Here is a 16,243-nt window from a genome sequence, read left to right as displayed (position 1 = left end):
TTGTTCGGCAATCCAGGTTACCTACACTGTATGTGTATTATACTTTGGCGTAACCCAGTCGGTCATGCACACCGCCCACATGCAAAGTGAAAGAACGAAACGCCACGCAAATCATTTATTACATAAAATCATGTACAGAATATTAACATCCAACGGGAGTTATACAATAAGCACCACCACGGCGCTCTTAACTAAGTGAGGTGTCGTCTAAGGGCATATGTCCCTCCTCATGGGAAGCACCGCTGTCCACTCATCCTGCGACTGCCGCGGAGTCTCGCCCATTTGAATAGACATATGCGGGCATAACACAGCGTACGCGTCTTATGAAGAGCGAAGTGACATGGTCGCTTCCTCTACAGCTGCAAACTGGAAGTGTTGCGACACTCAAACGCTGCCAATGGTTTGACGTATGTGCGTGGACAGGCGACGCGCTCACGGACGGGATGGACTTTCCGGTCATGACCCCAAGCAGACAACAGCCCCGGCGTCTTACCATGTCCGAGAGTTCTGGCAACACGAGAGGAATTCCGAGTTGTCGTCCCTTGTGAGGTTCCATAACCTCGGTGTTGGGCAAGGCGGTTAGAGGTCCAGAGTTGGCGACGCGCGTCTTTCCGAGAGCGGTCGATGGACGGCGTCGTCTGTTGCCTGCCGCCTTGGCTACACTGTAACTTGGCATCAATAGCCGAGGAAAGCAACATGTAGCAGCGGTTGAGTCGGCCGTCTGCTGACGAGTCTTGAATATACCAGGCTTCCCAGATGGAAGGGCATTCGCCGTGATGGTAGGCCGTAACTGCGTGGTGCCTGGTCACCGGGCACGAAATAGCACGCCTGTCAGCGAAATCGTCTCTCTCACTGCAGCTTGCCGTAGAGTGTGCCAATGAGGAGAGGCTGCCGCGGACATTGACCTGCTTTATCCACGACAGCCAATCTGCAGCATCCGTCTGCAACATGGTGTCACCGGCGCGCGCTACAGACCGGCCCTGGACCCACAGAGGAAGCGACGGAGCCTGGAAGTCTGGTCCGCCACGATACGCCTGACTCGTGATCCCCGTAGAAGTTCTTGCCTCCAGTTCAAAATCATGGCTCCTGACGCTGTGACTAGCCGGTGGCCGCCCATAACTGGTTGCGAGAGACGCGACGCTGGGTCTTGAGTCGGCAACATCGAAGTGTAGAACGTTGCGGCAGCCGTATGTCATGCCCAGGCTTCATGCTGAATTGCTTGTGGCGAGGTTTGTTTTCAGGCCGTGCGATGGTGACAGAGGATACAACTTGCCAGGGGAGGGCGCGTCTTGTGTGGCTGCTTGACCGTAGCGTTAGGGTAAGGATTCCTTACGACGGCGGTTGTGAGAAGCTCTTGGAGCGTCTTCTGAACTTTATCCTGGCTCGGTAAGCTTAGTACCGACGTGACATGAACGCGGGCTTCGGAGAGTTCTCGTTGGAATACGACGAGTGGTACCCAGACACAAGGAGCGACGGCAGGGAAGAGAAATCGAACGTCTCGTGTGGCGTTCACGCGCACCGCCGCGTGGAAAGTTCGATGCTGCAGGCGATGATGATGATAGTTCCTGTCGCCGAAGACGACGAGGAACTTATTCCAACTGCGTAAAGAAAAATTGGTGGCGATCCGAATCCTTCATGTAAGTGTCTGATAGTGGCGCTCGAACGTCGGCGTTCATGTGCCCTGGTGTATTCCTGGGTTAACACTGTGCTTCGTCGCGCTTCCGAAGCGGATCTCGGAGGCCACGTAGAAAGAAGCGCGTTGTTGAGATCTGCTCCGCCAGGTGCCCCAGCGATCCCAGCTGCCCACAAGAAAACCGTCTTCTTTTTCAACGAACTCTGTCAATTAATTTTCATTAATTATGCCGACAGTCAATCGGCCCTTATCTGAAGTAAACTTACTCTCCGATATCATATCTATTCATCATAATTATTAAATTGAAGAAGAACCGTCCATTTCGTACCAGCTAGTTTTATTTTTAGAAGACTTTCTGAATATCCGAGAAACCGGAAGTAAGTGCTCGACCGGAAGTGCTTGGATGCGAATGAAGAGTGCCACTTGTTGCTCGGTCCAATAATAGAATATACTTACACAGCGACTCTTGTCATCATTCTTTTTTCTCCCCTTTCCCCACCCCCGGTGTAGAGTAGCAGGCTAGAGCATACTATCGCTCAGGCCGACCTCTCTGCCTTTCTGTAAATAAACCTCTCTCTCTTATTACAACTTAAATTATTTTGTAGCGACAGGAGATGACTGCGTTTACCAATTTCCGAGATACCTATACTTCCCTATTAAATGGCTTATTTGCTTCTGCACCTTTTATTTAGTTCAAATAACATTTCTTTACATTAGCCAAACTTGGGAAATGATGTTCAAAATCTCTCTCCATCAGAATAGTTTTCAAAACTGTTAGCTCGCACTTGGCAAGCATTGTTCTTCGTTTTTTTTTTGCAAGAAACGTTTCACGGCATTATCGGTATTAGCTATTGTTATCTCTCGGTGGAAAAGGCGCCAGATTAAACTTAGTATTTTAAGACAGGCCCATGTTCCAGAGGAAAATTGTAGACAACGAAAGGCGCAAGTCCTAACCCATCTACGGAAATATAGCGATTCAAGCGCCCGTATCATTATTTCTTCTTTGTTTTGTTAAATGACTTACGCCGACTTCGGGGTATTGCATCAGATAAGATAAAAGATAGTTACCCAGATGTAAAATTCCATTACTACAAAGTATTGGACAAATCAAGATAAATATAATGTTGCACTTCAGGTATTTAGTACATATTATACACAATAGCAAGGTTGACCCGATTCGATGAAATGACCTTCTTAGAATATTCATTGTCAGGATGAATTGAATCACATCTTCTTCTTGCGTGTCGCAGCACAATATCATCATCGTCATCATCAGGAGCAATCTGGCGGTGCGCGTGAGTGATTCACGAGACGTTCCATTTCGCTTCGCAGCAGTCACTCCTTGCACAGCCGTATACTACGGCTCTGACTTTTTGAAGCTTCCATCCAGCCAGAAACGGTCACGTAGCCCCTTCTGTAACAACCTGAGGCTCAAGATGAGGACGTCCAGCAGATGGGATCCTTCCACCACCTCAAGGTTCAAGCAACCGCACCACGCATCCTCCCACCAGCAACTTACTCCGCCTTCTACGGCATGCATGGAAATGCAGCACAAGCGATCCGCCACTGCGTCTGGAAGCCGAAAGCCATTACCCCTAGGCTGTGGCTTTTCTCGGTGTTGGCGGCTGAAGATCCTGTGTACTGTTTGGTGCAAACAGACGCCATCTTTCTTCCGGAAGTGCCGACGGCGTTACGCTGGACAACCAACTACCACTGCGATGGGTACGGCGAAACCGGCATGCGGCGGAGAATCTGGCTTTGAGACACTGCGACTAGCTCCGAGGACGAAGTGGACCGTGCTTCACGGCAACAGTCCGCCCACTCGTAGTCTGCGTCGAGAAGCTGGGAAAGAAATGATTCTTGGTGCCAGGTTACGAAGACATCCTCGGGGACCCACCTTAAGACATCTACAGTTTACTAAAGTGAATGCGCCGTCTCCTCCGAAACCTGGCAAGTACGAGGCCCAAGAACTATCAGCCGAGTCGTCCTCTAAGACGCCTGCCTTTAAGCCCCACGTGTTATGGCAACCGTCAAGCGTTGCCGCAAGCCCGCGGCTATCGTTCAAGAAGCGAGATTATGCGAGCGTCGTCGACAGTGGACACATCGTCACCCGCTTGCCGAACCAGGACATCAAGGGACGCGAAGGAATCCAACGCCAGTACAAACTACAATATGCCTGAACGCGTAGTCGTGGGCGTACGCCGTCGTCCTCTCTCCCTTGGGGCCATGACCAGCATCTCCATTCTGTTTGCCCCCGTCAGCGCTTCACGTGCATTCGTGCGTTTGAGCCATCATTCCGAACGCCAGAGCTCTCGACTGCACAACTTGCAGCTTGCCGGCTGGACAGGAAACTACAGCATCGCTACGCGTTCCTCTAGAATGCAAGCGTCGCGTCATCCTTACGTTCTTCGCATCGTCAGGCGAGACGGGCAACGCGGAAGTTGCGACCGGACGCTAAGTCCCCGCTGCCTCTGGGGGAATGAAGGTGGACGGCATTGGAGGCGGTCCTAGCGCCTCAGACCGGCCGTTGTTTGCACAAACCAGGAACCCGGTGGGAGGAGTGCAGCGACCTGTGGCGTGCTACAGCCTCGTCCTCTGGTGACCGGCTTCTTCGTTAAGGTGGAAACCGTTAGAGGTCCTTCGGAGACTAGTTGACGTTGCGGAGAACTCAAAGGTGGCGCGAAACGAGGATTTGGTTTGCTGGTTTCTTGTGGGAACAGACTGCGTGCGAGCAGCAGCTCGATGAATACTTTACGGACTATGGTCCGGCTGGTGACAGCGCCGTTCAGACGCTGTTTGTGTTGAAGTCGTTTTGATGGAACAACATATGCGCGACGTCATTTTTTCATAGATGTCTTGATGCAATAAATGCCTTGCGTTGCGAATGAGCCTCTCACTGTAAACTGCACGAATTCTGCCGCTTGCACCATCGCATAGATTGAGCTAACGTTACGCCATAGCAAACGAGATCTGTATATGCGCTGTGCGTGGAGAAGTAGGTAGGAAAAATTCGGCAGATTCCACGCATTGTGGGAATCGGTTTCATGCGAAGCAGTCGGGGAGTAGCTGTCTATGCTGCATTTTTTTTTCTGGCTTTGAGTCGAGCGTTACGAGGTGGATCGACGTGTCTTCGTAAATGGTGTAGTTCTGTTCACATCGTGTCCTTGCCAGACACGTCGACAACACCGGCGTTTAAAGAATAACTTATGGTCTGAAGTAATGTGAGCACTCGTGTTAGAGCACACACGTCAGTTTTATCGGTTCGATTCACATTTCGCGTTGCTCGACCCCGAAGCAATACACTAACAAACATAGGTCGGCAGAAAATGCGAAACTCACTCAGACTCACTCTTGATTATATTTTGTCCTTAGAGCTCACTCGGACTCAGTCTCACCAAAATTTTCGCCAACCGGACTCCTTCGGACTCAGACTCGCTGAAATTTTTCTCAGCTGGACTCGCTAGGACTCGGACTCACCAAAATTTTCCTCAACCGGACTCACTCTAACTCAGACTCACGGCTCTATCTGAGTCTGAGTGAGTATGAGTGAGTCGACTCATGAGTCCGTTAGCGTATAATTGGCTTTTTCGACCACGGCTTCAATGCTGTTTAACACCAATATCTTGCATAATTCGTGCTCTGCTTGGCGCCTTTTGATCTGGTACCTTCAAATATGAGTTTGCAATTCAGTAAGGACATTTTTATTGAAAGAGGTGCCTCACACGAGATATTTTTATCAAGAACTTCTTGTGAAAGAGTTTGCGGGGGGGGGGGGGGGTCAATCTGCGCCCCCCCCCTCTCCGTCAGGACTCGGACTCAGACTCACCAAAATTTTCCTCAACCGGACTCACTCGGACTCAGACTCACTAAGATTTTACTCAACTGGACTCACTCGGACTCAAGCTCACCAAAATACTGCTCACCCGGACTCACTCAGACTCAGACTCACGGCTCGATCTGAGTCTGAGTGAGTGGACCCATAAGTGAGTGTGCCGACCTATGCTAACAAATGCTACGTATGCTATTCACTTTATCGCACGCTACGGTGCGATGCTGTGAATATCATACGTAGCATTCGTTAGATTATTGCTCCGGGGTCGAGCAGCGCTTGAATATAGCTTGCTAAGTCATAGGAGTACATATGTAATGTTTATTCGAGTGTTATAAAAGCGGGGCCAACACTGGAACTACAATCGACTTTAAGCCGACATGACGCCTGTGTCATAGGAGTGCATATATATAGTTGATTACCTTGTTATAAAATTAAACAGCCAGCAGTGAAACGCCAACTGACGTTGCACAGACATGACTCTTGCATGGGGTCTTTTTCCAAAGGAGTTTCATGACTTGGCGTGGCTCTGTTGTAGAAGCCCTGATTTCCACGCAGAATGACTAGTTTCAATTGCTGCTGGGATCCTGATTTTTATTATCTGAAGTTGTCAGCCGGGTCAACGTGGCTGGTGCCGCATTTTCTTGACGCTCCCGCGTTTAATTTACCAATGTCTGTTCTCGCCGTACCTGAGTAGATATAAACTGTAAATCACCTGTGGCGCATACCCGCATACCGCGGCCCGTGGTACACGGGTTATGTGCCGCACGGGACTGGAGGAAAGGGTTTCATGACGTACACGACAGGATTTTAGCGTTATTCATGTCATGACCAGACAGTCATGTTCGTCATGCCCTCATACCCTCCAATGCCCATTTCGGTCTCATCGCGAACATCACGTGAGCGCGCTGGTTGCACGTTTACGTAACTAACAAAATATTAGAGCGCCGTTCGCATAATGTCAAGGGCCCGCTAGAATAGTTACACGAAATGGCTTTCGTCTTCGAGTCGCCTCAGGTGAATGCATAATGATGATGATGATGATGACCTTTATAAATGGCTCACACCCACTCTGGAGGTTGGCCAAGAAACGAATAATTTATAGGTAAAAGTGGACACATGTGATAATGAATTATAGAAAGTTAGAATACATTAATAATGCTAATTTAAAAATTCAGAATCAAAATCACCCTGATTCAATTAAGAATTTTCGTACAGCGGAACAGACATCCCGGTGACCATGACCTAATGAGGAGGCTCCCAAGAATATTCGAAGTAATGAAATCCAATCTAATACGAATAAACGCTGCTTTGAGAATGTTTTTCCTCGGTAAATTGAAGCGGTTACTTGATAAGAAATAATGTTTAATTATTTCGTCCTTGTTACAAAACGAGCAAAGAGGGGAAGGAGCCAGACCAGATCTATGCATATAAAAGTTTAGTTTTGGAACGCGACATCGTAATTTAGTAAAAATAACTTCATCTTTTCTTGTTAAACAGAAATTCCTACGCCAAGGGAACAAGAGGTGTCGATATTCGTTTAGATGAGTGATTAATGTTTTACCGGAATCTTGAATTATGGCACGCCTTCTAAATCTGTCACGAATTATGAGTGCCGATGTGGCGATAATTGATAGTATCGGACCACTGAGAGCGGCTTTCGCCAGTGTCTGCCACTTCGTTCATTTTTATCCCTTTGTGGCCTGACTGTGAATTTTCTTCCTCAGCGTTATGTGATGATGATTGTAAATGGGTTTATTCAGGCGGGCTAGATGGCAATCAAACATGCTTCATAACGACCTGTTAAAAAAGGCAGAAAAACCCGAGGCACAACGCCGACCAAAAGCATACGTTCAAAGAAAATGACGTTTCGGCTCCCACTCGGGAGCCGTAACGTTTTTACCAGTTAATTAAGAGACGTACATAAAAGAAGCTAGAAGTAATAGGCCGTCAAGCATAGTTTGACACCCGCCGTCGTGGCTTAGCGACTATGGTGTTGCGCTTCGAAGTAGGAGGACCTGGGTTCGATTCCGAGCCGGCGAAATGCAAAAACGTCAGTGTACTCATATTTAGATTGCAAGTGCGGCAAGTTGGGCAGATTTGCAAAGATGCAGGACCTAAAAATGAGTAGGGCTTTAACGGAATACGTCTCTTTCCTTTGCCTCAGTTTTTTACTCGCTATTCATTTTCAAGCTACATATAGGTCCTTTGCGTCCTTCAAAAAAAAAAAAAAGAACAAGAAAAAAAAACAAGAGATGGTGACATTTAATCCGGACTTACCTACTGTGCGGTGTCCATCATAATCATATCGTGAGTTACGCAAGTAGAACCCGAAAATTTCTTTCATAATCTACATAAGAATATATACGCAATTGAAATCATCCTCTATTTCTTCATGCCAACTATCGTCATCTACATCTTCAACATCTTCCTTCTTCTTCTGGAATAGCGTGTGAACGCGCCACGAGGCGTTCGATTTCGCTTCGCAGTAAAGTCTCTTGACTCCTCGACGCTTGCGCAGCTGAACTGAAGACTTAAAGGCCTGGTCTACGCCGCCTCCCAAACAAGTGGCTTCGAGCCTTCCGATGGTCCACAGGATGCTCTAAAGGCCACGCAGCCGCCGGTGGTCAGGATTTGTGCGCGATCGCCACGTCCAAGTAGCGTCGCACGACGTCCTGTTACATCGGCAAGTCCCCCTATTGATCCCCTCAAAAGGTTATCATAAGAACTGTTGGCCAGAGATCCAGCATGAAGTCTGGAAATCACAAACGAGTGCCGCCAGCTCTACCGCGCTGCTCGCGCCTGAAGATTGAACGCCGTACTATTTGGAGCCACCGGCGGGTGGTAGCGGGATTGCGGAGCGGTCGGCAGCGTTGCTGCGGAAATCGGGTGGCGACAACCATGGCAGTCAAAACGGTGGCGTACAACGGCGCATGTAGCTTCAAGACTCCACCGAAGCACCCTCTGTGGATCGAACCATCATTCGTCGGCCGCGGCCATGACTCTCCACGCACGCGCACACCACTACGAGAAACAAGACTGACAACCTCGAAGACCAGCGGTTACCTGACATTATGTGCTCCGAGACTCGCTACGACGAAGTTACAAGCATCCGAGAAGCCTCAGCAGAAGATCAGCTCATCCTCGGTGGCTACAAACTCCCACCAGCTAGTGACGCGAAAACGACAAGTGTTGGAGGCTGCCAGCGACCGACTGTTCTCGGCCGGGAAATTGCACGCCACTCTTTTGACCAACTCTGGACGCCTCGCCGACTTGTTGAGCAGCGAGGTGATCGAACCGCCAGAACGAAGGCCACGTCTCCAGCATCGCAGAGTGCCAGAACGCTTGAGCCTGAAAAGACATCACAGACGTGGTCGTCTCCTTCGGAATCGCTGTCAGAAGTTCGATCCCGGGTGTCTGTGCCAGCGCTTCAAATGCCTTCGCGTATCGAAACGGCCATTCCCAACGACACCTCTCGCGACCCGTCCTACTGCTTGCCGATTTCGTCTCGACAAATGTGAGCACCTGCGTGTCGCCTCTGGTTTTCTTGCGCGCCAGCATGTGCGTATTCGCGCGGGAGAGATTCTGCAGGCGTTGCCAGAAGGACTACCCGGCCAAAGTCGCCATAAACTGGGCGTCCCTGTGGAGAACGGTGAGGCAGGCGCGAGTCTTTGGATCACTTAGCGCCATGCAACCGCCAGCCAGGAGACGAATTCGCGAACTACGGGGCTGCGGTGCAAAACGCCGTTCGGTTGATTTGAACGTTACGTTAGTTTTGTGAATGGAACATGTGTGGTACTTCGGGCTTTCCTCGTTACTTGGGTACAATAAAATGTTTGCGTAGCACGCGCGCGTCTCAGTCTGTGTAAACAGCGCGCATACACATGCGAATTGATTGCGCATCAATATATGCCGGATGTTCAGTTTAGACGTACGGAGATCAGAAATTATATTCTTAAATGGAACAGAACATGTGGACTTTCCCTTGCCAATATCGACAAAGTAAAAGGCGTCGTAATCGAACATAATCAATCTGAAGAAAACGATGACTCCTCGTAAGTCATATATATAAACAATGACTCACTTGTACTGCTGAGCACGCCAACGACGCAATCTCTATAAACTTAATTCAACAACGCTGCTTGTCATTTGAGAGCCGCAGCGGCGTCCGTATCGAATACGCTATCAGTGATAAAAATGAGCCGTGCACGTAAAATCGATTTCATTCTATGTTAATCTTGGTGTCATATTATGTGGATAATATCACCAGTGGGTAATAACAATTGTTGGTGTTTTGCGTCCCAAAACCACGATATGATTATGAGGGACGTCGTAGTGCAGGGCTCCGGAAATTTCGAGCACCTAGGGTTCTTTAACGTACACGGGCCTCAAGCATTTTCGCCTCTACCGAAAATGCGGCTGCCGCGGCCGGGATTCGATCCAGCGGTCTTCGGGTCAGCGGTCGAGCACTATAACCACTAGACCACCGTTGCGGGTACAGTGAGCATGAACACAAACTGAATGAACGTGGCTCGCGCCTGAGCGGGGCACCTAGCTTTGATAGAGACATTTTCGACTTCAGTAACACTGCGGCTTAGGAGGCAAGCGCTTACTTGTTATTCAAACGTTCTGACAATAAATAGATTCTACTAACGAAATATTAAATGCGAAGCATTTCTTAGCGAACCTTAGACACTTCTACCGTATCTATCTATCTATCTATCTATCTATCTATCTATCTATCTATCTATCTATCTATCTATCTATCTGCCTACGTCTGGGTGCTCTCGTGATCGCTTCCTTAACTTGGTGTAGACCAAAATTTGCATGGGAGGGTAAGAGGATTTGACGAATATGACTGTCGGGTCATGACATGAATAACGTGAAGATCCTGTCGCATACTTCGTCAAACCCTTTCCTCCATACCCGTTTACTACGGGCCGCGGTGTACGGGTATATGCGCCACAGGTGATTGACAGTTTATATCTACCCAGGAACGGCGAGAACAGACATTGGTAATTTAAATGCGAGAGCGTTAAGAAAAACCCACATAGGCAGCGTTGACCCGACGAATGGAAAGAATAGAAATTAGGATCCCAGCAGGAATCGAACCCAAGCATTCTGCGTGGCTGTCAGGTATTCTACCACAGAGCCACGCCAGGTCTTGAAACTGCTTTGGAAAAACACCCTATGCAGGCGTAATGTCTATGCAACGTCAATTGTGGTTGTGGTGCTGGCTATCTAATTTTATAACAAAGCAATAAACACTACATATGTACTCCTACGATACAGGTGCCACGTCAGGTTAAAGACTCTGGTTCCAGTATTGGCTCCGCTTTAGAACAGTCTAATAAACATTACATTTGCAGTCTATGCTTCAGCAAGCTATACTGAAGCGTTGCTCGACCCCGGAGGAATACATTAACGAAAGCGGCGTATGACATTCACGTCACTGCACCGTAAAGTGCACTTCGTTTCCCTAATACTGACGTATGTGCTCTAACGTGAGTGCTGACGTTACGGCAGACCATAAGTTACCCTTTAAACGCCAGTGTAGTCAACATGCCTGGTAAGGCCACGATGTGCACACAACTATTACGCTTACAAAACCACGTCGATCCAGCTCGTAACGCTTGGCTCAAAGCCATAAAGTACAGCATAAAAGTAATCGCTGATTGCTTCGCATGAAACCGATTCCCACAAGGCGTGGGATCTGCCAATTTTTTTAAGTGTGATTTTTTTTTTCGAAAAGCGTTCTCGCTCCCACCGTTCTTTGTCGACAGCGCAACAAATAAATCTTGGTTCCATCTTAACATAGCCTGTGTCGAAACCCACGTCCAAGCAATAGCTCATTTTGGTAGCAATACCGATCTCGAAGGCGCCTCTTTCCCTGAAAGCGTGCGCCGGAAACGATTGCAGGGCCAGAAACACGTTATGGAGGCTGCGTAGTTCAAATAAATCTTCATTTTCTTTTCCGCAGCGAAGTATCATCATCGTCACATCCGTCGCCTTCGCGCGGGTGGCTGTGAGCGTGAACTCTGCACGAGACGTTCGATTCCGCTTCGCTGTCATTGTCTCTCCTGGCTTCTTGGTGCTCGCCTGAAACTAGGTTCAGGTCTGCAAGCCCACCGCACAGGTTGCACCCTGTCCAGGTCCTCCCAGTACGAAGGACGCTGTAAAACGCTCGTCTACCGCATCACCAGCGTGTGTGATTTCTACGCAAGCTCCGGCTCTCAAGCGTCCGCCACTGGGACGCTCCATTTTCCATCACTTCCCGCGACTTGCACTAGAACGCAGCCAAGGAGGGGACTCACAACCACCCCGCCATGAAGTTTAGAAACCACAAGGGATTCATTCCGGGTTCCAGCATTCGTCGAGGCTCGCGCATTCATGCACATCGCTGTAACCCTCGGAGGAGCATGCGCATAGCGCCTGGATTCCGGAGCTGCCCACGGCGCTGCTTTGGACAAGAAGCCACGTCTTTCATGAAGGCTGCGAAGTCGGCGTATGCCGGTGAGCTTGGCTTCGAGGCCCCGTCGCCCCCTTCGTGGATGACGTCGGCCATTCTCTACGGCAACGGCTGGCCTTTATTGCGCAGTCTACGTCGAGCATCGACGACAGCGAAGAACTGGCCTGCCAAGCTGCCACGCGCTTCTCGGAAACCAGCCGCCAAGGAGTGGTTCTTTAAAGCGAATCTGCCGTCGTCTCTTCAACCAGGCAACTACAAGACTTCCCATTGCACGACCGATCCATGCTCCAAGACGGTTGGCGTTCCTCGGTCAGAGATGCCAAGGCAATCTGGATCGCACGCCACCGGCGACGACCTCAAGGAGGTGACGCGGAACGCCGAGTGCCCCGACAACGCTGGACGTATCACCGGCTTGCTGAGCGATGTTATCAAGCGTCGCAGTGAGAGCCAACGCCAGAAGCCTACCAGACTAAACATGTGTCGGAACGCTTGGATGTCGGGGGACGCCATGGCTGTTGCCGTCCGCTTCGGGCCACGAGCAAAAGGACAAGCGTCTGTTTCCACCAGCACGCCCTGCGTCCTCAGGCACCTAACGGGCCGTTCCAAACTCCAGCTATCGAGTCTCTCACCGCTTGCAGCTCCAGAGAAAACGACGACGTCGCTATGCGCGCCTACAGCGTACGTGCCGTACCACGCCTGCAGCTTTTGCGGCTTCAAGCGGGCGAGAGACCGCACAAGTCGCACGAGACCACTAGGTGGGGTCCCTGTTTCTGGCCCCGGTTGCCTGAGTGAACGCAAGCGAGCGGTCACGCCTCCGACCAGCTGCGGTTCACCGACACCGGAAACGCGCTGGGTCGAGTAGGCGAGTTTTGATATGCGACGGAGACATCCTGGGGCGACCGGCAACCGGGTGATTAAGGTCCTCGCCCGAGCTCCTGTAGTGTCTCAGCAGCGCCGTGGACAACTACGAGGTCGTGTGACCCAAGTCTTTGAGGTGCTGGCAGTTCAAGGTGACAGTGGGTGGCCCTCGTCGGCCGGGAGATGAACACACGAACCGTGGGCTGACGGGACAAAGGGTCTGTCAGTGGTTCCTGAAATTGTAGTTATTTCGATAGTTTGATTTCTCGGTGACGTTAGTGTTCGATTTTTTGTTGGGTGTAATAAATGTTTTACGAAGCGCATGCGCCTTTCACTTAGTGCACGAGCACGTTCCGTCTCGGATTGCGTATGTAAAGGACACGTTCACTTCAGACGTTCCGTAAAAGCTATGTTTGTAAACCACATATGCGCGCTTGGGATGCGGTAGAAGCGGAGGCTTTTGTTACGATGACAAAGGTAACTAAAATGGGCTAGGACACAACAGCTTAAACTCAAACCGAAACACCTCTCATAATTTTTCAACCTCCCCCCCCCCCCCCCCCATTCTGTGGGGGCGCCAAGTCTGCGACATACCTTTACGAGTAGGAACTCTCCCGTCGTTGTTTTAATGTGCAGGGTTACGACCATGCAGGTTTTAGAGCACAGCTCTTAAGGCACCCGTTCTTGCGCTGAGCACAAATAAAATCTGAGAACACATTTTTCTTGACGAAAAGCCACCAGAGCAAGGTTTTGCTGCAGCAGAATAATTAAAACTGAGATTTACGCACAGTGCAAGCTGATAACAACCATCAGTCGCACTAAGTGAGCACACACAGCAAGGGTCATTTTGGCCAGTTATATCTCGTAAACAAAGCAAATGAGGACATATGATATTAAAACCGTATGTTCACTGACATAAGCGCTGTTCGATAAAAAATTGTCGTCAAAATTGAGACCGGAGTTTTTTTTTTATTTATGTTTGGAAATGTACTTTTTTGAAAAAAACGCTTCTTTAACTATTTTTTTCTTTTCTTCCGCTGCCCGTAGGAAAATGAGCTTCCGTATAAATGTTGCAACGGCTCTTTTCTATAGCTGACATTGTTTTCAAGTTTCTGTTTGAAATAGCAAAGGCGCCAAGGCGCCTCAAACTTAGGACCATTTTTTGATTTCGGCCGTGTTTGCCATTTTTTCACACTTTCCTCTTTTTGAGGACGGCATAAAAAAAGCATGGATGTAATTCACAGTAATGCATATTAAAACCAGCAAAGAAATTTTCGACACATCATTTATAGTTCGCGCTAAATTCGGCCGTGAAATCCGAAAACATTGCAGTGAGCAAAAACAGGAGGCCCGCGCCGCCACCTTCAAATATTTTTTTGGCGCGCTGGGAGCGTTTCTTGGAAATAAAATTTTTCGTTCCATGCACTTTGAATGTGCCAACATAACATATAAAAAACCCAGGAAAAACAAACATATCGACCGGACAGGCATGTTCGACCTCTCGTGGAATCACCCCTGAGGACTTGGATACCTAGAACGCCTCTTGACATTTCTTGCTGACTCGACCATTTAGGGATGGGGGGGGGGGCACTGCGGTGACACAGGGCTCCCCCAAACAGAGACCCTCTACACGCCTATGCTGGCTATGGCAAAAGCACCTGTCTGTGTCTTGGTGCGAACGCATGTATCGCAAGAAGCCTCGCTGCCTGATCCACAGCACCCACCATGGTGGTCTAGTGATTACGGTGCTCGACCACTGACCAGAAGGTCGCGGGATCGAATCCCAACTGAGGCGACTGCAATTCGGTGGAGGCGGAATGCTTGATGCCCGAATACTTAGATTTTGGTGCACGTTTAAGGACACCAGATGGTCAGACTTTCCAAAGCCCTCCACTACGGCGTCCCTGAAAACCATATCGTGCTTTTGGGACTTAAAACTCCAACAATGACTTTTGTAAACTGATCCTCAGCGTTGCACGCTATGCATGAAACGCGGTACCTCACCTCGGCTTCCGCCGCAGTGACCCCTGCATCGCAGCGTGAGATTTCAACGCCAAGATGCAAAATGTTTTAGTAGCGCCGGTTTACCGTACGGTAAGTACAGTAATGTCGTACCAGTCGTGGTGGGCACGCAGCCCTTCTTAGTCTGCAAAACCTCTATTAGCCACTTAGGTAATGTCACTACCGTAAGCAGTAATTAACTCGCGCGCCGAAAACTTTTAAAAAAATGGCAGCTTCCCACAAGTGATGCCAAGCGTGAAGGAAGTGTATAGCTGAACGGCCTCTCCTTCTTTCCTTTCCTCTCTTCTGTCAGTCTTTTTCTGTCTTTTTTGTTTGCGTTTATTTCTATTTCTTTCTTTCTCTCTATCTGTCTATCTTTTTCCATTTTTCTTTTTCTTCCCTTTCTATCTCTCTCTCTTTCTTGCTTGCTTCCTCTTTCTCTCTCTCTCTTTATTTGATGCTCTCTCTTTACCTTTCGACCTTTCTTTCTCTCTATTTCTCATTCTTTCTATGCTTTGCTTTACTCTGTCCCTTCTCCCTTTTCCTCGACTCACCCTCGCTTTCCCTTCCCACCATCTTGCGATACTATACTATGCAACTGTATGCCATGCTTTGATAGCACAGCTGAGTGGTTACGACGCTTGCCTTCTGATCGTGGATAACGCGGGTTCGAATCCCACCTCGCCAATAATCTTTTTTCCGGCAAGAATTTCTCTGTTTCACTTTCCTTCTATCTCTTTCTTTCTCTCTCTATCTCTCTGTACTTATTCTCTCGCCCATCACAGTTACTGCCTCCCGCTTTGGTCAAATCGGCGCACGTATTCTGAGAGCGAAGCTGAAGATGGAGACATAGGCGTGCGCACAGGGGGGGCAGGGGGGGGGGCGGCTGCCCCCCTAATCATCTAGGAGGGGGGACACAAAATCTGCCCCATACATGGACTTAGTAGGTTGGGGGGGGGCGCTGCGATGAACCTTCGCCCCCCCCCCCTAATGAGGAACCCTGCGCACGCCTATGGATGGAGAGGACGAAGAGGACGAAGAGAGCGCGTGTCGGTTCATGATGATGATCATTTCTATTCACGTTTCACGGAGCAATGTTCGGCTTATGCAGCTCCACTGTTTAGAAAGTTACGTGCCGGCCTCAGCCGTCCAGTATTTCCGTACTTACCGTACGGTAAACAGGCACTCTAGCACACTTTGGTTCCGTTCTTCGAAGTTCTCGAGCGAATTCCGTGTCTTTATTTCGTTCATCCTCAAGTAATGCTGCGTGGTTTCACTTTCTTCTCATTTATTACTTTTTTTATCAACTGCTCATTTCTCGGTGTAATGCCCAGCTGTCATGTTCCACACTCCGTGAATCATCACAGTCACCTTCGAGGCTCTGAGTGGCTATTTCTGCCCACTTTGGTTGAATGAATGAATGAATGAATGAATCGCTACTGGTCGGGCATTG

This window comes from Rhipicephalus sanguineus, chromosome 11, assembly GCF_013339695.2.
Source record: "Rhipicephalus sanguineus isolate Rsan-2018 chromosome 11, BIME_Rsan_1.4, whole genome shotgun sequence".
Taxonomy (NCBI): domain Eukaryota; kingdom Metazoa; phylum Arthropoda; class Arachnida; order Ixodida; family Ixodidae; genus Rhipicephalus; species Rhipicephalus sanguineus.
The sequence above is the reverse complement of the archived record's forward strand: the minus strand, read 5'-3'. Positions refer to the sequence as shown.